Below are 19,801 nucleotides of genomic sequence, written 5' to 3' on the forward strand. Positions count from 1 at the left end.
AGATCCCACACCACACATGAGCACTCCCTGTGAACCGCTGCGGCCCCAATCAAAATATTGTAACTAAAAGCTTACTGATACAATGTATCGTTCTAGAACTTCGAAACAACTATGGAGCACATATGATTTTTTTTTTTTTTAATGAGAATGTTTACAGTTGAGAGGAACATTGTTTCTTGGTTAGTCAGTTAATCATAGGTGAGAGCGTAATTTTTAAAAATATTTTTCAAAACAACAGGCCGAATATCAAAATATTAAGTGGATGGTCTAGTAGTCACAATACAAAACTTTTTTTTTTTTTTTTTTCATTTCTAATGATAGAATATAAAATAATAAAATAATTGCACTTCGATAATACTTTGAGTGGTCCATAAGTTGTGGACCACTAGAAAAACCGAACTACCATTTTTTTTTGTGTAAACGATCAGGCAGAGTTTCATGGAAAGCTTCAGTCTAAAACGATAGATAGTATCTAAAAGAACCTCTTTGAATAATCAGAAAAAATACTCAGCAATGCACCCAAATAACGATTCGAGGCATACGTTTCAACAGTCTGTTCTTTCGTAAGTTTTTTTTTTTTTTTCTGATTACTTTATAGGCAATTAGAGTTGTCCACTTTATAATTGCAAAAATTTAAGTTCAGTGTAGAGACCAGGGCACCCCTATATTCATTCCATTTACTAAGAGAAGCGTTGTCAAAATTTCATTCCCTTATGTGACCTAGAAGGTAGTGCTCAATGCTACTGCAAAAATTGTACCGAACGAAATTTACTTGTTTTTCTGTTTTGAAAGAGAAAATTAGTTGCTTGCGCCAAATAAGTTTGTAAGATCTAAAAAATGTATATAAAATGCATTAGTCAATTATAAGCTTATAATGAAAGTCAGCGCAAATGTTTAGATCCAGTCAGTTTTCCTAATACAACAAAACTCATTTCATTATTTGAATGATTTCTGACAAGCTATGGATTTTTTCCTTACTAAAGTGTTTCAAGACATTTGTTCCAATTTTATTTTATGTGTTTTCTCCATCGAATAAGATACAGAAAAAGCGAAAAGATAAATTTGTTACAGCGTACAGAACTGGTGCTTACCTATTCTCACCTTTCGCACACGCTTTTAATATTTGTTATGTTACGTGGGTTGTATTCTTGCCAGTAGCTCATCTAACATGTACCATCTATCGGGTGGATTCAACTAATGTGAGAGAGCAAAGGGCGGTATATGTAAGCTATTTGTGTCCCTAGCAGTGTTCCGTCAGACAGTACACAACGCCGAATGCATCAGGTCTTAACATTACTAAGCCCATTCCCAATAGAATTAGTTGTAACACACCCTTAACTCTCGCAGCTCTGAAGGTAGAAGTAATGTTAAAGCTATGAGATTGAAGGTGTCTTCCCGCTTGCGACAGTCCTATTAACGACAGGAACTGTTAACTGTCCAATGTGCGACCGATTCGATCTGTTAACTGCCCTATCAGTCACCGATTCGTTCATACTAAGATAATGGAAGAAGATAAGGTTCACTCTTCTTTAACTTGTTTTATGCTAATGTGATTTAGAACATAACAAAATGTACTATGAAAAATTTCGCTCTATCTGAATTTAATACATGAAAATGCTCTCATTACATTAACAATCTTTTATACGGTTTTTTCCTAATATTTTATTTTTGAGTTAATTTCTATGAATACATCAAGGGGAAAACTAACTAAATATTTAGAGTAGTTCCCCCTTTGTCTATGATTCTAATATAATTAAAAAATCATGTTAAAATGATACGGAGCATAAGTTTAGATTGAATACGTTTATGGCATAAGAAGGAAATCAGAAAGAGGTAGGGGCGCCCGAAGAAAATTTTCTAGGGAGGGACATTTCCGTGGTTGCTGTATCACGTCTGGTATATCTGGTATTTAATATACTTGGTTTGCTATATTACGTATACATTTTTGTGAGCCAGGGGGGCGACCCCTGCCTTCCCATCGGGCGCCCATGGAAAAAAGTTGTTCACCATTTGAGGATATCAAAAGAAATCTAAAAAACACGTGTATTCGAAGAAATTATTACACAAGTTACAAATCTCTCGCAGGACTTAACAGTTCGTCTAGTTATAAGGGATTATTTTAGATTGCTACACAACAAGCTTTTATGTATAAGTCAAAACAAGGGAGAAAAGCAAATTAAGCAATTAGTTTACGTTTTAGAGCTTACAATAGGGGGGAAGGTAGTTTAAAGAGTGTGTTTATCTTTTGGATTGTTTAGAGTGAACTGCATTGTAATTGGTGGGATTCGTTGAGAATATCCAATCAGATGTAAGGGATCTCAAAAGCTGTCTTTTATCATTGACTTTTTTTTTTTTTTTTCATTTTATTCATAGAGTCTTAGGAAGTCTAAAAAGTAGATAGTTAGCGAAACTCTTACATGTTTAACTTTTTCAAAATAAAATAAATTACTGTGCTTAGTGAGTAATTAGATTTGAATCAAATTAAGTACATAAAGCAGAGCTTTTGAAGAAAGGGGATATTACAACTGGATTTTCAATAATTACATAGGAATATACTTTTCATGGAAATGTCCCTATTGTTTCGTTAAGTTTTGATATCAAAATTAAAGTGTTTTATTTGCACTCACAGTAGAGGAAAAATATATTTGACGAACAGTATCACTGGCACGTACATATTTCATACCAAGGTTGTTCGGGCGCTAATAACGCCAGAGGCAAACATATTTTACGAGATGGAATCCTATCATCTTCCATCATCTCAATGTAAATGAATCTGTCGCTCATAGGACAGATAACAGTTCCTGTCGCTAATAGGACTGTCGCTTCTGGGACTAATTCGAGATTGAAAATCTGCAGCCAAAATCCATCCGTTGCTATGTTGCCAAGTTTCGTCTAACTCATGAATGTGCGTAACCACAGTTCTCTTCAGTCTCAGCTCCCAAACACTGGTTAGCTTGGCTGTGGCGTTATATATATATATATATATATATATATATATATATATAAAAGCATTTAAAAAAGTGTCAATTAATACTAATGTTATGATTTTAGTTGTTTTTGGATAACGAGTGACCATGTGACCTATATTAAAATCCGTGCTGCTCTAAACGACCCGTATATAAATTTTGGGTTTCCAGCAAGCATGATGTATTGGTCCAGGCGCTCTCCAGCGAACAGTTTTCAGTAGATGTCCTAACACTAACGATGTGAATTTAAAGAACTCCATATAGTCATCTCTAGGGTTATATATACAAAGTCCGCCAGAAAAATGCATACACTCTTTGTCAACCTGTATCAGGATACTGGCATTGACAATTGTTCTGAAATTGAAGTATGTTGTAGTACTCAGCATGGTTAGTGAGATAAGAAAATGGCAGGAGCACGCTGGACGTTCGAGCAGCGTAAGTACATTTTGAAGTGTTCTATCAGATTTGGGAATGCCATCGAAGTGCAGCGTCAGTTGAGAAGGGAGTTTGGTACTGAACCACCAACCCAGCTAACAATCGAATTGTCAATGCCAGTGTCTTGATACAGGATGGCAAAGAGTGTATACAGTTTTCTGGCGGCCTATATATACACTGTTATACTTTACCACCGGAACCAAAGTAGTAATTTGTAAGTATTCCTCTCCAGTTGAAACATTGAATACTGTATAATTATCTCGAACAGTTGAGTTCCACGCTACTCTGAGCTTTTTGAACAGTGCGATGTTATGTTAAAATCTAAACTATAATGTAAAGACTTTTCTAAGAATACTTTTAGAATGTGGTGGCAAAATACCAGCCACAGTAGGATTTCCTTAGAGTCCATGCTTCCTGTTTTGAGCCTGTACGACTTAATGTCAAAGCTCATTCCAGTATTTGGTCCTGTCGTACGCGAGTTTTGGAACTTAAGGTAGATTTTTTCTCTGTCCGCACACGAAACTAATAATGGTAATCCACCCCTTTTTGCGAATCCCACATGTTCGTACATTATTTAAAATTTAGCCTTTCCGGTGAATCAGAATTGGTTTTTAGGAACAACATTAGATTTTAATTCTTCAGCTATATTTAGCCGAGCTTCTTTCCTTTTACCGGGAAACTGGGACAATAATTACATACATTCACCCACCCATCCCACACACACAAAATGCAATATTTCGAGATTTCTAAAATACACATTCTGGAGTACTGTCGTCGTCTCTTTCTAGGACGTTGAATGTTGAAATTTTACCTCATGGATTATATTATCAAATATAACAAAATTGTTGGGTATCCAGGCATTTAGATTTAAGTTGAATTGTTTTGGACCACATTAGTAGATATCCTATGATGTCATTAACTAGTCTGAAATTTGCCGACACGTAAATTTTAAGGTTTAAAGATAACTGGGGAACTTTTTTGAAGTGAAGGAGTTAAAATAGTAAATGCTTTTATTTCAGATCGGCATCTTTTGGTTGGAGAGTGGTTATTTCTCGATTGCTTATTTGCTGTATCTATAGTCTTTTGCCACGTGAAGTTTGCTCACATTTTCATAGCACATTACCTTTGCTGGTTAGTTTTTGCTTCTATTTTTCCTTTGCATGCTATTTTATTTTTTTTGTTTTCATTTTCTGATTTACGCCTAGTTTTAAGATTAGTATTGCATATTTTCAGTTTGGTTGTTCAGATTCTGCTAACTAAAATTTTCATATTAGTATATCGTGGAACCTTATTATACAATTACCGCACGTTTCGTTAAAAGAGCTGGTCGCTGAGAGAAGTTCCACTGTATATCTAATTGTCAATATTACGTATATGTATTTCCTCGTAATTTTTTAAATGTCTATTTCGTAACTATTTTCGTGCTCTGGAACCAAGGGAATCAAGCTTGGATAGGAAGGCATTGCATAGTACCATGTAAAGTGTGTTTAAGCATCTTAATGGAAGGAGTGGGGGAAAATTATTTAATTTGGAAAGATCACTTTTCGGGTCAGGGTGGATTGATTTAAATCACTTGATTTTTTTAAAATAAAAATCGTTGATTTAAATCAAACTCCGAAATAAATTAATTTAAAGTGAAAATATGTAAAATCTCGTTTCTGTTCTGTTAATTTCGATTATGGAAGATAATAATCATAATACAATGAGACTCAAATGTATGTACAGCACAGTATGAAAACGAGTGTTTCATGCAGTAGGGAAAATTCCGTTTTGAACGGGTAACAGGGCAATCCTGCTTTCTTCTCTTCATAACACAAGATTTTTAAATCGTTAACTATTCCACTGGAGAAATCACCATCGACTTTTAAGCCAAAAATTCTTTTGTGTGCACATCTGTTTGTTTCCAAATAATAGCAGCGTATTTAGAGTTTTTTTTTTTTTTTTTTTTTTTTTTTTTTTTTTTTTTTTTTTTTTTTTTTTAAAGATGTTATAAGTAGGAGAAATTTATGTATTTTGTGCCGCAAGCTAGTTCCGATTTTTAAAAATATGCCCCTGCGAGATATCAGTGAAAAAGTGTCATGTTGATAACGTTGCTGTACTTTTTCCTTAATGCTTAAGAAACATTGTTTGGGATTGAAATAGGTTAACGATTGGGAATAAATTCATAATTCAACCCCGATACTTCACTTAAATGGCATAATTAATATTTAATACTAATTCCTAGTATTTTTTCTTCAGTTCGTGACTTCTATTATACGAAGAGAAAGATGTGATTTAAATAAAAAAAAAAAAAAAATCAACAAAAGTGATTTTTAAAAATAATCTTTTTTTCACCCTGTTTCGAACTTAGATGGGAGCAGCAAATTATTAGGAAAGTCTCAAGTGTTAAAGAAGCTTAACGTTAAAAAAAAACTCATCTAAAGTGTCCTGTTGTTCAGTTGACCAGAGTTTCAACGAATAATCTTAGTTTTCATTGGTGAAAGAGTAAATGCTTAATCTGCAGAACATATTGTATTATGCAGTTGCCTCTAACACGTTAAGTTTGAAACTTATTTATAGTGGCAGAAATCATGAATTCCTTGAATTGAAAATAATAATGCCTTGTCGTTAAAATTCTTGTATGTAAATAACTATGCACTTCTAAAGGAAAGAGCAACAGCTACAACAGTAAGAAAAATAAATTTGTCAGTTGATATACAGGATGTTTCAAAACAATACCGACAACATTTATAAGGTGATTCTTGATAACAAGGTAAGACGAAAAGTATAGATCATCCTGGGTGCACAAATGCTTTCTTTTAGAGTTATATGCTGCCCAAAAAATTATAAAGTGCAACTTTAAAGGTCCATAGTTCCAACACTATGAGACCTACCTTAGTCGGATCAAGACTTTATTTAGTAACTAGTATGTACCCAATCCAAATATCCATGTTTCAGAGTCCTGCGGTACTTCCGCAATAATTTTTCATAGAGGTAGTTAATGAATATTTCAAATTAAATGCCCGTAGCCAAATCCCCTCTATAAAAATTGTTGCGTGAGTATCTTAGGATTCGGAAACGGATTTTTGGATAGCACAAATATTAGTTCTTAAGTGAAGTCGACCCGACTACGATAGGTCCCATTGTTTTCGAGCTATGTACCTTTAAAGTTCAGTTTTTCATGTTTTCGGCAGCCTAAAACTCCGTAAGAAAACATTTGTGCACGGTCGGTGTTGTTTTGAAACACTCTGTATATTTCTTGGTAGAAATAAAAACTCCTAATGGTTAGCACGGATGTTGCGTGTTGGAACTGTCTGGTCAACTGAATAACAGGACGCTTTAAATGTTTTTTTAATACCGACTTAAACATTACTACAGATATCCCCAGTGGTAGAACAAAAATTCACCGAAGTTTAAAGAATATATATATATATTTATTTATTTATTCTCACTGGTGTATTTTCATCCCGCTCAAACTAATTTTGCCCTCAAACTTGATTTGAAATATTAATTTAAACGGAATGCTTCTAAATATTTATTAATGTCTAAATTTTCAATGGGAACTCCCACCTTCGTCAGTGACTAATTTATATACATAAGCGCACATTGTTTTAATATCATCTTATGGCTTTCTGTATATAAAAGTCATTGTAAGTATGGTTAAACTTACCTGTAACATTCTGATAACGAAATACAGAAGCCATAGCATGAGAGATAATTTGTATCAAATGTAATAGCTTCAAATGCATTAATGTTCTTATTTCAGTCATTTACTGCGGCTTTGAAAGGTATTGGAAGCTACTACATTTGTTACAAACTATCCATGATGGTATAGTTTTTGTATAATGGATTACTCACCTGTTAATGTTCCTCAGTAATTTTCCCCCCAATATTTTGAGTGCTACACTCTGACACTCTTCCTCAGGAACAAACATAGGCATTTTTTTTTTTGTTTGTTTGTTTACTATATTATTATTATTATTATTTGTATTAATAAGGGAAATATAAGAATTACATAAATTTTATCAGTACGAGTAGTCACTTGCTGTTCCTAGTGATCTTTTCTCTTATCCAAATTATTGTCGCATGTCTGTAAATATGTTGTTGTAGGAATTTAATCTGATAACGAATTCGCCCGCTCATGTGGTTCGGATTCCACGTTAATCAGTAGGCCCATGTCTCATATAGCCTCGCTGCTGACAGGGACGCTACTCTATAAAATCAACTCAATTCCACTCAACGAATTCGCCCGGTATTTATTTTAGTATGGGTATAATGGGTAAAGACATTTATGTGGTAAATTTCATGTTAAAAGAGCAGTAAATAAAGAACAATAAAACGAAAATAAAACGTTCTTGTCCATTTAGCAACATGTTGTTTTACTCACTCTGATTTTCATATTTATCATTCTTTTCGTATGAAATTTACCATAAATATACATTTCCCGATTATATACGTAGTATCGGTATTAAAAGTACCCTACAAAATCATTATCAAATCATATTCTTACAAGAAGACAGTTATAGATATGCGACAGTCATTTTGGACATGACTATACAAGTATTATAGTAGTCACCACGAGCCGTGAAGCTTAACCTAGATTTACCAATTTCACCACCCAATAGAACGCGAGTGTGTGTCCCGGTCTCAACCCCCAAATTTTGCCAGTGTCATCGCGTATTGTACGGAGAACATCTGAGAGTACAGTGTTGTCGGATTGCCGCTAAGTTTCGTTTTGTTTTTATTCTTGTTTTTGCTATTATTTTATATATTTGCCGTTATAATTGTTATCCTTTAATTCGAATAATTGTTAGTTTTTTTTTTTGTTGTTGTTGTTGTTGTTGTTGTTGTTTGCAATATTCTCTAAGTTTGGCAGTGTTGTTGGTGCACTCCTGCTGTTTTCACTTTTTCTCAAGCGTGCGTTCGGAAGACCGCTCCACGAATCGTACCGAATTCTTCCGATTCATGCACGACACGTGAGAAAAAGCAGTTCTATGATTGGTGTAGAGTCCAGGCTTCACGAGTCGCCGCAGTCATTATAGTACATTAGTCTGTCTTCTATACTTTTATATATTCTATATTTATCAGCAAATGAATTCTTCTATCTTCGGACCGTGATAGAAGACCAGATAGGTAGAGGATTCATAATCAAAGATAAAAGAATTCATTTGTTGATAAATCTGAAATATATATTAAAAAAAAAAAAAAGAAAAGAAAAAAGAAAATAAGACGAAAAGTCTCACTCAGGATAGGGAAAAGTAGAAAGCTGTGTCAAACAATAATACAAGGTGTAGGAAAAGAAAAGTCTGGCTCAGGATAGGGAAAAGTGGAAAGTAGTGTCAAGAATCTTGCTCAGGATTAGGAAGAGTGCAAAAAGCGTCAGACAATAATACAAGATGTAGGGAGAAAAGTACATGAGAATGAAAAATCTGGCTCAGGATAGGGAAGAGTGGAAAGCTGTGTCAAACAACAATACCGGATGTAGGAAAGAAAAAGTACTTGGTAAAGAACAGTCTGGCTCAGGATAGGGAAGAGTGGAAAGCTGCGTCAGACAATAATACAAGATGTAGGGAAGAAAAAGTACTTGGTAAAGAACAGTCTGGCTCAGAATAGGGAAGAGTGGAAAGCTGCGTCAGACAATAATACAAGATGTAGGAAAGAAAAAGTACTTGGTAAAGAACAGTCTGGCTCAGGATAGGGAAGAGTGGAAAGCTGCGTCAAACAATAATACAAGATGTAGGGAAGAAAAAGTACTTGGTAAAGAACAGTCTGGCTCAGGGTAGGGAAGAGTAGAAAGCTGCGTCAAACGATAATACAAGATGTAGGGAAGAAAAAGTACTTGGAAAAGAAGAATCTGGCTCAGGATAGGAAAGAGTGGAAAATGCGTCAAACAATAATACAAGATGTAGGGAAGAAAAAGTATTTGGAAAAGAAAAGTCTGGCTCAGGATAGAAAAGACTGGAAAGCTGCGTCAAATCAATCGAATGATTGCTGACCTGAGAGGAAGAAGTAGCATAAACGTTTATACTACTCTAATTTTCGTACAGAGCGTTCAAAAAGTCTCTATACATCTGAATGGCAAGTCAAAGTTTGGAGGCTCATGGGGGACATTTCCAACATTTGCTGTGAAAATGTGTATGTATGCTACGCCCTGTACATAGAGCTTTTATGCCATAAAATATAATAAATTTTGAATAAAGTAATTTTCTCGTTGATTTGAATATGTGACAATTCAGGTATATAAGAGACTTTTTGAACGCTCTGTATATATATATATATATATATATATATATATATATATATATATATATGCAGAGTGAATCAAAAGTCTGGGCACGGTGGAATAAATCGAGAACTTAACTTCGGATCGAAAAATCAAAAAACACGTGTTTAGTAATATTAAAAAATCTATCTGATGAAACCAAACTTGACCCTCTAGACCCAGCCCCTGGGGCTTGGAGTGGGGTCAATTTTGAAATTTCTAATGGAAACCCCAATTTTTTATTGCAGATTTGGATTCTACGGCCCAAACTATGTAAAGTTTCATCAACACTTTTCCGTCGATGCATAACATGGCGCAGTAATCGGGGAAAATAAATGGCCCCTAAATATTCCCATTTCATGAGCTTGGTAATATTTCCGACCTCTGTTCTCGTTGAGTGTCACTGGTTCACTTCTCTGTTCCTTCTCGTCACTGGATAGAAGCACACTACACAGAGACAGAAGACACAGAGAAAGGCACACCTTCTTCATTCGGGCTTCGGGCAGTATCAGTGTTGCAAACCAGAAAATTCAAAAGCGGCGAGTAGAGGACAAAAAATAAAAGAATTAAAAGTAAAAGGAAAATTGAAGAAAAGTATAGCTATTGAAGTATCTGCTTATTGCACTATGGTGTTTTTTGACTTCTGTGTCTAAGATGAAAATGTATTGATATAACTGTTTTCTAATCGCTAAAATATGACATTCATTAGGGTCGATTGTACCATTCTCTGATAAAGATAAATTATCGGAATGATCCAACCTTATCGCGTAGTAGATCTCATCTTACACAAAATAACACATGACCACTGCGACCAGTGTTATCTTATCTGACGATTAAAAGATATCAAGATAGTGTAGAATTGGCCCTATAACGTGCAAATGTTCGAATGGTGTGAAATTATCAAAAATAGCCTGTAACTGTCAAGCTAATTTATGTTTGAAATAACGGGTGAACCAAAAGTTTTGCCACGGTAGAGTAACTGGAGAAATACACTTCTGATCATAAAAGCGCAAAAAAACGTATTTAATATGTTTCAAGAAGCTATCCGATGATATCAAACACAACACTCCGCACCCACCTTCTGGATTTTTCAAATGGGAACTCCAATGTTTTATTGAAGATTCGGAGACTGCATCCCAAATAATGTAAGGTATAATCAAAACTTTTTCGTCGATGTGTGATATCATGCTGTAATCGGCGAAATTAGATGCTCCCCTCTTCGTTTATGAGCTTGATATTAGCTCCGACCGTCTGTACAAGGTGCAGTATTTTGAGAAATACGCGTCGGATCAACAAAGTTATTCAATGGTACCAAACACGATACTGCACCCTACCGCTAGGTGGGGTTAGCTGAAAGATTTGAAATGGAAGCTTTTATTTCTTATTGCAGAGTGGGATTCTGCGCACAAACTTGTATAAGATTTAGTCGAAACATCGTTGTCGCTGTGTGACGTGCGCTGTAATGGCGAAATCAGGAGAACTTCCTATATGAACTTTAATTAGCTTCAATGCTGTGGACGTGATGAAAGAAGTATACATATGATCAAAAAACAAAAGAAAATGTGTGACTATTGGGTTTGTTAGGGTGTTTATCGTTCCTTTTCCGCAGTGGGACGAGAGAGACGGGACCTACAGTTGAAAGTGAGATCCGAACCTCTATTACGTTTTGGAACCGAAACGTTCACCATGAACAATTGCCGACGAAGTTTGTCCGACCGTCGTCGATTATTGGGTGACAGCAGCGAAAAGGGTGTGCTAGTGCTGGTTCAAAGGCGGCTGCCTATTTGTCGGCTTGGCAGCGAACACCGTGACGGCCCCGCCGCTGTTCAGGAACGGCAGCTATGAGACAGACGGTTGTCTTGGCCCAGCAGTGGCACGACGTCGTCCCCCGAAGCGACGGCATCATGATTTTCGCCATCATTTCGCCTGACTTGTGCGAATAGTTGGACTGCGACTCACGAGACTGCTCCCAGTCTCGTCTCGCATAGTTTTAGATTGGTGAAATCATTATTGAATTCTTTCATAACTTCTTCTTCTTTCTCTTCTTCTTCTTCTTCTTCTTCTTCTTATTATTATTATTATTATTATTATTATTATTATTATAGTATATTATATTATTATCTGCTAGTAGTTGTAGTAGTAGTAATAGGAATTGTAGCATTAGTAGTAGTAGTTGTTGTAGTAGTAGCAGTAGTAGTGATAGTAGTAGTAGTCTGTAAGGGGTAGTAGTCTGTAGTAGTATGTTTTATTTTTATTTTTAATCCTTTCATCCTTTAATTTTTAAATGTCTATAATGTGCAGGGGCGTATTTAGGGGGTGGCTTCCGGGCTTAAGCCCCCCCGAGATCTTACTTAGTATTGTAAAGTAAATGAAATATCTTGCAGAATTTTCACATTTCCAGGCAAAGCCCCTCCCGAAACAAAATCGTAAATACGACATTATTAATGTGTCATCAATAAATTGATCACATCGGATCCTGGACAAGATTAGATTCTGTCGTTTCTATATAATTTCAAAACTAAAGGAGTTACCACTAAAGAGCATTGTATGAACAGAGTGCACATTTCAATACATATGTATGGTACCACCTTAATTACGTGGCATGGATGGGGCCACGGTGGCTCAGTGGTAGAGCGTTCACCTCTGGTGCTTGGGGTCCTGGGTTCAAAACCTGCTCCCGCAAATGAACTTTGTGGTGGACAAACACCGTGTGCGTGGGTTTTCTCGGGGATCTCCCGTTTCCTCCCACTTCCTTAATTCCACCATTTCATTCATCTCTCTCATAATCACCGTCTCCTTTAGCCTAACCGGCAAAATCGTGGGACCTAAAACTCTAAAATTTCATTTCATTTTCCTGGCATGTAGTCCTCTTAAGTACGTTGATCGAACTTTCGTTCGGGATAGACATGACGAAGGTTATAGGCGTAACTTGTAATTTGGGCATTATAGTGGGGCATTTGTACAAGAATTGATACCTGTGTGTGAGTGTGTGTGTGTGTTATTCGTTTCATTATTGTTTTCTCTTCTCACATGCAACGTATGGATGTGTGAATTATTACACGTTTAGTGGCACGTGGCATGGGATTGCAACATTGGGATAGCATTGCTCGTTCGTTCATTCACATGTTAAAGCGACGTTCACCTGAGCGATTCGTTTATAAGTGGCAGGTCGTTAACGGTGACGGATCTGTTGGTAACGATTCTCGGTCTAGCAAAATGTCTTTCTTTTTCACCCCAAACAGTTAATTTACTTTCGCCGATTATGGCGCCATATAATGAATCGACGGAAAAGTGTTGATGAAACCTTACATAGTTTGGGCCGTAGAATCCAAATCTGCAATAAAAAATTGGGGTTTCCATTTGAAATATCAAAGTTGACCCCACCCTAGCCCCCAGGGGGTGGGTCTAGAGGGTCGAGTTTGGTTTCATCAGATAGTTTTTTTAATATTACTAAACACGTGTTTTTTGGTTTTTCGATTCGAAGTTAAGTTCTCGATTTATTCCACCGTGTCCAGACTTTTGATTCACTCTGTATATATATTCAAATATTATTGTCTTTAATTTCGCTTCCTCCTCTCTCTGGTATGATTTAGGGGCGACAAAACTATTTATTTCCAATATCAATGAGAGTAAGCGATATCCACTCACACTCTATTGCGAGTAATAACTCCAAATCAACCTAACCCCGCTGTGTAATGTACAAATGAAAAACATAAATGCAATTGGTTGAATAAGTTTAATGTGATTTCAATTCTTTTCGAATGTTTGAGTGTGTATGTTTTCAAGTGTCTTAGCAGAATACACGATTTGCCATGGAACACATCACATATAAACAAGACTAACCTTTTTATTCCAACTGGTACTAGAACACCTCAGCCTTCTTTATCTTCGGGGTGACTTGTTGATATGCGGCGAATGCATCAGACAATAATACAAGATGTAGGGAGAAAAGTACATGGGAATGAAAAATCTGGCTCAGAATAGGGAAGAGTGGAAAGCTGTGTCAAACAACAATACCGGATGTAGGAAAGAAAAAGTACTTGGTAAAGAACAGTCTGGCTCAGGATAGGGAAGAGTGGAAACCTGCGTCAGACAATACAAGATATATGAAAGAAAAAGTACTTGGTAAAGAACAGTCTGGCTCAGGATAAGGAAGAGTAGAAAGCTGCGTCAAACAATAATACAAGATGTAGGGAAGAAAAAGTACTTGGTAAAGAACAGTCTGGCTCAGGATAGGGAAGAGTGGAAAGCTGCGTCAGACAATAATACAAGATGTAGGAAAGAAAAAGTACTTGGTACAGAAAAGTCTGGCTCAGGATAGGGAAGAGTAGAAAGCTGCGTCAAACAATAATACAAGATGTAGGGAAGAAAAAGTACTTGGTAAAGAACAGTCTGGCTCAGGATAGGGAAGAGTGGAAAGCTGCGTCAAACAATAATACAAGATGTAGGGAAGAAAAAGTACTTGGTAAAGAACAGTCTGGCTCAGAATAGGGAAGAGTAGAAAGCTGCGTCAGACAATAATACAAGATGTAGGAAAGAAAAAGTACTTGGTAAAGAAAAGTCTGGCTCAGGATAGGGAAGAGTAGAAAGCTGCGTCAAACAATAATACAAGATGTAGGGAAGAAAAGTACTTGGTAAAGAACAGTCTGGCTCAGGATAGGGAAGAGTGGAAAGCTGCGTCAAACAATAATACAAGATGTAGGGAAGAAAAAGTACTTGGTAAAGAACAGTCTGGCTCAGAATAGGGAAGAGTGGAAAGCTGCGTCAGACAATAATACAAAATGTAGGAAAGAAAAAGTACTTGGTAAAGAACAGTCTGGCTCAGGATAGGGAAGAGTAGAAAGCTGCGTCAAACAATAATACAAGATGTAGGGAAGAAAAAGTACTTGGTAAAGAACAGTCTGGCTCAGAATAGGGAAGAGTGGAAAGCTGCGTCAGACAATAATACAAAATGTAGGAAAGAAAAAGTACTTGGTAAAGAACAGTCTGGCTCAGGATAGGGAAGAGTAGAAAGCTGCGTCAAACAATAATACAAGATGTAGGGAAGAAAAAGTACTTGGTAAAGAACAGTCTGGCTCAGAATAGGGAAGAGTGGAAAGCTGCGTCAGACAATAATACAAAATGTAGGAAAGAAAAAGTACTTGGTAAAGAACAGTCTGGCTCAGGATAGGGAAGAGTAGAAAGCTGCGTCAAACAATAATACAAGATGTAGGAAAGAAAAAGTACTTGGTAAAGAAAAGTCTGGCTCAGGATAGGGAAGAGTAGAAAGCTGCGTCAAACAATAATACAAGATGTAGGGAAGAAAAAGTACTTGGTAAAGAACAGTCTGGCTCAGGATAGGGAAGAGTGGAAAGCTGCGTCAAACAATAATACAAGAGGTAGGGAAGAAAAAGTACTTGGTAAAGAACAGTCTGGCTCAGAATAGGGAAGAGTGGAAAGCTGCGTCAGACAATAATACAAAATGTAGGAAAGAAAAAGTACTTGGTAAAGAACAGTCTGGCTCAGGATAGGGAAGAGTAGAAAGCTGCGTCAAACAATAATACAAGATGTAAGGAAGAAAAAGTACTTGGTAAAGAACAGTCTGGCTCAGAATAGGGAAGAGTGGAAAGCTGCGTCAGACAATAATACAAGATGTAGGAAAGAAAAAGTACTTGGTAAAGAACAGTCTGGCTCAGGATAGGGAAGAGTAGAAAGCTGCGTCAAACGATAATACAAGATGTAGGGAAGAAAAAGTACTTGGAAAAGAAGAGTCTGGCTCAGGATAGGAAAGAGTGGAAAATGCGTCAAACAATAATACAAGATGTAGGTAAGAAAAAGTACTTGGAAAAGAAAAGTCTGGCTCAGGATAGAAAAGACTGGAAAGCTGCGTCAAATCAATCGAATGATTGCTGACCTGAGAGGAAGAAGTAGCATAAACATTTATACTACTATAATTTTCGTACAGAGCGTTGAAAAAGTCTCTATACACCTGAATCGTGGCAAGTCAAAGTTTGGAAGCTCATGGGGGACATTTCCAACATTTGCTGTGAAAATGTGTGTTAAAATGTTGTGTATGCTGTACATAGAGCTTTTATGCCATAAAATATAATAAATTTTGAATAAAGTAATTTTCTCGTTGACTTGAATATGTGACAATTCAGGTATATAAGAGACTTTTTGAACGCTCTGTATATATATATATTCAAATATTATTGTCTTTAATTTCGCTTCCTCCTCTCTCTGGTATGATTTAGGGGCGACAAAACTATTTATTTCCAATATCAATGAGAGTAAGCGATATCCACTCACACTCTATTGCGAGTAATAACTCCAAATCAACCTAACGCCGCTGTGTAATGTACAAATGAAAAACATAAATGCAATTGGTTGAATAAGTTTAATGTGATTTCAATTCTTTTCGAATGTTTGAGTGTGTATGTTTTCAAGTGTCTTAGCAGAATACACGATTTGCCATGGAACACATCACATATAAACAAGACTAACCTTTTTATTCCAACTGGTACTAGAACACCTCAGCCTTCTTTATCTTCGGGGTGACTTGTTGATCTGCGGCGATGAACCTGACAGCGGTCGTGTTCTCTCTCTCTCTCTCTTCCTCTCTATGGTGTGTTGATCCGATTACGAGCTGTCTGTTGGTCTCTGACTACAATTGTGAACGTCGACTAGCTAACATTTTGTCTCTGTTTTTGAATCAACTTTCAAGACAATAAAAGTGAGTCTTGTACTGTCTGAGTGGCGACCAACAGCCCAAAGACTAACAATCAGAATGTCCACGATGGGCGAGGACCATCGGTAAAAAGATCACGAATTCTCCCAATCATAATGTTTTATATGAATTCACACTTCCTTGTTTTCATTGTCCATGTTGTTCTTGAATTGGGTTCTTTCTTTATTATTTTAAGATCAAATGTTTGTCACCTCATGGCTTGGTCAATATGTGTACGTAAGAAGAAATTTTGAAAACTCGTGATTTTACTAAGCATTCCTTGAAAACACACAGGAAATTACAATGTCAGTGTTTTCTAGCAGTTTTGCGTTACAATATTTGTACGTATTCTCTTCTCTTGTTCTCTTGGAGTATAATGCCTTCGCGTTGTTTTATCTTTTAAAATTTCTTCCTTCCTGGTGCATTGGCCTAAATGACATTTGAACGTTGAACTTAACAATTTAGAATATTTTTACAAATTTAATTAAGATAATACGTGGTAGATAACAATTTACTGGGAGTGGCAGGTGACTACCAGTGCTCTTGGGCTAGTACATGAATTTATTAAATGTCTACTGTCGATTTAAAAAGAAAAAGAAAAATCCGAAGCTTTTATTGTGAAAAAGGACTTAAGCCTGTACTTGTTCCTCAGGAGGAGTGCCCGAATGTAGCACTCAGAATATTGGATGAAAAATTGACTGAGGAACATTAGATTGTAAGTAATTCTTTTATTATAACGCGTTCATACGCCTAACAAGTAATCATAGTTTATATATATATATATATATTGTTTTCAGAATGTTAAGGGTCATTAAAGGAGCTAAAACCTTAGACTTGCAATTTTTTTCATTATACAAGGGAAGCGATTAGATGTGATTAAAACAGTAGTATGCGTTTATCTAAATAAATAAGCCACTGACAAGGGTGGTGATTACCACCGAAAGTTTCGGCGTCAATGAATATTTAGACGCCTTCCTCAGTTTTAGTTAATAATTATAATAATTCGTCAGTTTAGTTCGTTTTAGTATGTATTGATCCAGATACTTTGCAAATATGCAAAAATATGTTGGAAAAATAGCTTTATAAAATTCTGTTATTCAATGCAGACTTTTGTGTAGAGAAAGAAAAGCCTGAAATATTTTGCAATTGTCGTTCTTGATAAGTAATTTTACTTTCTTCGTGATCATCATATGTATTATTTATAACATAGAAACTTACACGCAGGTCGCAAGTACTTATTGCATTAGAAATGCTTGTAGTATGATCTATAATATTTGCTTCAAAATGCATGTATTTTCTGTAAGGTAGCTACGTTTCAATGGAACTGATGGTGGCGTACAGACGGGCTACAATATATTATCATATGAAAGCAGTTGACTAATATTTTGTTTCTGAACTCAGTTTGGCCTTCAGCCATGGAAAGTTTATGTAAGGAGAAGGCACGGAATAAACTTTTTTAAATAAACCGATGTATCTTCTAATATACGCACAATAAAGGGTTTGTTTGTTTGTCTGTCTGTCTGTGTGTGTGCGGCCTGGGGACCAGACGAGTGGGCCTAGAGTTACCAAATTTTGGTCAGGGGTACCTTGGTCCAGACCACAGATCAAGACGAAGCCCTTTTTTCAAATTTCGAACTAGGGGGAGTCTCAGGGGGCGTTTACCGGAACCGGCTTGGGAACCAGACAAATTGACCGAGAGTTACCAAATTTTAGTCACGAATACCTTGGTCCAGGGTCCAGACCAGAGTTAAAAGTTTTTGTCGAAATTCGAACCGGGGGGGGGGGTTACCGGGACATGTAAAAGTATTAGAAAATGACCGATATTAGTGTCGAATTCATAGTTTTCGCGGTCGCTGAAATCAATGGTGAAACTCCGATCGCATTAATTTCCAAATTCACGCTATTCGGCTCCGGGCCGGTGGTCACGGGGGGAGATATCGAGACATATGAAAGTAATCCAAAATGACCTATATTAGTGTCAAATCCATAGTTTTCGCGGTCGCTGAGATCAATGGTGATACTCCCACAGGCGTTGACTTCCAAATACAGCCCCGGTGCGAAGCATAAGTATATTCAACTAGTATACTAGTAAAAAAAGGAAACAACCTATTTCTTTATTTTACATACCAAATCCTCTACAGATCCGAGTTCTAACGTAAAGAGTGAAAAAGTGACTTCATCGGACTCAAACCCGGAACTTCGGGCATACCGTGCCGATGGATTAACCAGTACGCCACTCACTCTCCCTCTCTCGACGTCGGTGCTCTCATCTCGGACAACGTTGGTTGTACCACAGACCCCTGCTGTGATTGAACAATCCTGTGTTTATATACCGAGTACCTTATGACGGTTGTGATTTCACTAATGAAAGGAGGAAGTAACCGATTTTTATTTTTATTTTACATTGTCTATAGGTGCGAATTAGAATGTAAAGAGTGAAAAACTGACTGGAGACCGTGACTCGAACCCGGAACCTTCGTCATACCGTGTCGTTTTATTAACCACTACGCTTACCTCGAGAGTGAGTGGCTGTTCTGTGAAACGGACTTGGTGACGTAATGGTTAACGCATCGGTACGGTATGCCGAAGGTCCCGAGTTCGAGTCTCGGTCCAGTCAACCAGTTTTTGCGTTAAACCGATGTTTTGATTGTCTTCTTTACTGAAACCCTGAATAACCCTCCACACTAGTATAGTGGCTAGTACGTCTTTGGTGCATGTATCTCCTAGTTCGATTCCTGATAAGAATGCATTACGGTGGATCAGATTCTACTATAAACTGTAGGTCCACATTTCATAGAACCTCGATGTTGAAAAAGGATTCTGAAGTTCAATGAACAAATAAATGCTAAATACCAGAGAAACTCGGAATTCAACCACTGAAGTAGGAAAATAGAAAATATTGATTATTTCAGGAAAATTCAATGAGCTCCTTCGTTCTTGAATTTTTTGTGGACGCCCAGGTAGGATTGTCGGTAGGAACTCAAACTCGAACTGCACGTTATATTGGGGTCGCGGTGGCTCAGTGGTAGAGCGTTCACCTCTGGTGCATGGGGTCCCGGGTTCAAACCCTGCTCCCGCTAAGTGAACTTTGTGATGGACAAACACCGTGTGCGTGGGATTCCTCGGGGTTCTCCAGTTTCTTTCTACTTTCTTCGTTCCACCATTTCATTTATTTCTCATCGTCACCGTCTCCTTTAGCCTAACCGGAATTCCTGTGGGACGTAAAAGATTTCATTTTTTTCAGCCCCGCAACTTGAGGGAGGGGGATATATATGATCGAAAATGACTGTTATTAGGGTCGAATCCATAGTTTTCGGGGTCGCTGACACGAACAGTGACACTTTCAACACCGTTTAAATCCAAATTCAGCCTCGCAACTTGGGGAAACGGGAAGGGGATATATCACAAGGAATCTGAAATAAATCAGCATGTTATTACTTTACGGAATAGCGA

General features: G+C 36.9%; 1 protein-coding gene across 1 annotated transcript in view; it reads left to right on the forward strand.

Annotated features, from left to right (window-relative positions):
- LOC145670203 (ethylmalonyl-CoA decarboxylase-like) overlaps window positions 1-19,801 on the forward strand; it is a 41,042-nt gene that overhangs the window by 5,675 nt on the left and 15,566 nt on the right. The window contains exon 2 of the mRNA XM_081738583.1: window positions 4,421-4,532. The gene's annotated coding sequence lies outside the window, so the exon portion shown is untranslated. The remainder of the gene's footprint in view (window positions 1-4,420; window positions 4,533-19,801) is intronic.

The sequence above is a fragment of the Thermobia domestica genome, chromosome 2 (genome assembly GCF_964235325.1).
Source record: "Thermobia domestica chromosome 2, izTheDome1.hap1.1, whole genome shotgun sequence".
Classification (NCBI taxonomy): domain Eukaryota; kingdom Metazoa; phylum Arthropoda; class Insecta; order Zygentoma; family Lepismatidae; genus Thermobia; species Thermobia domestica.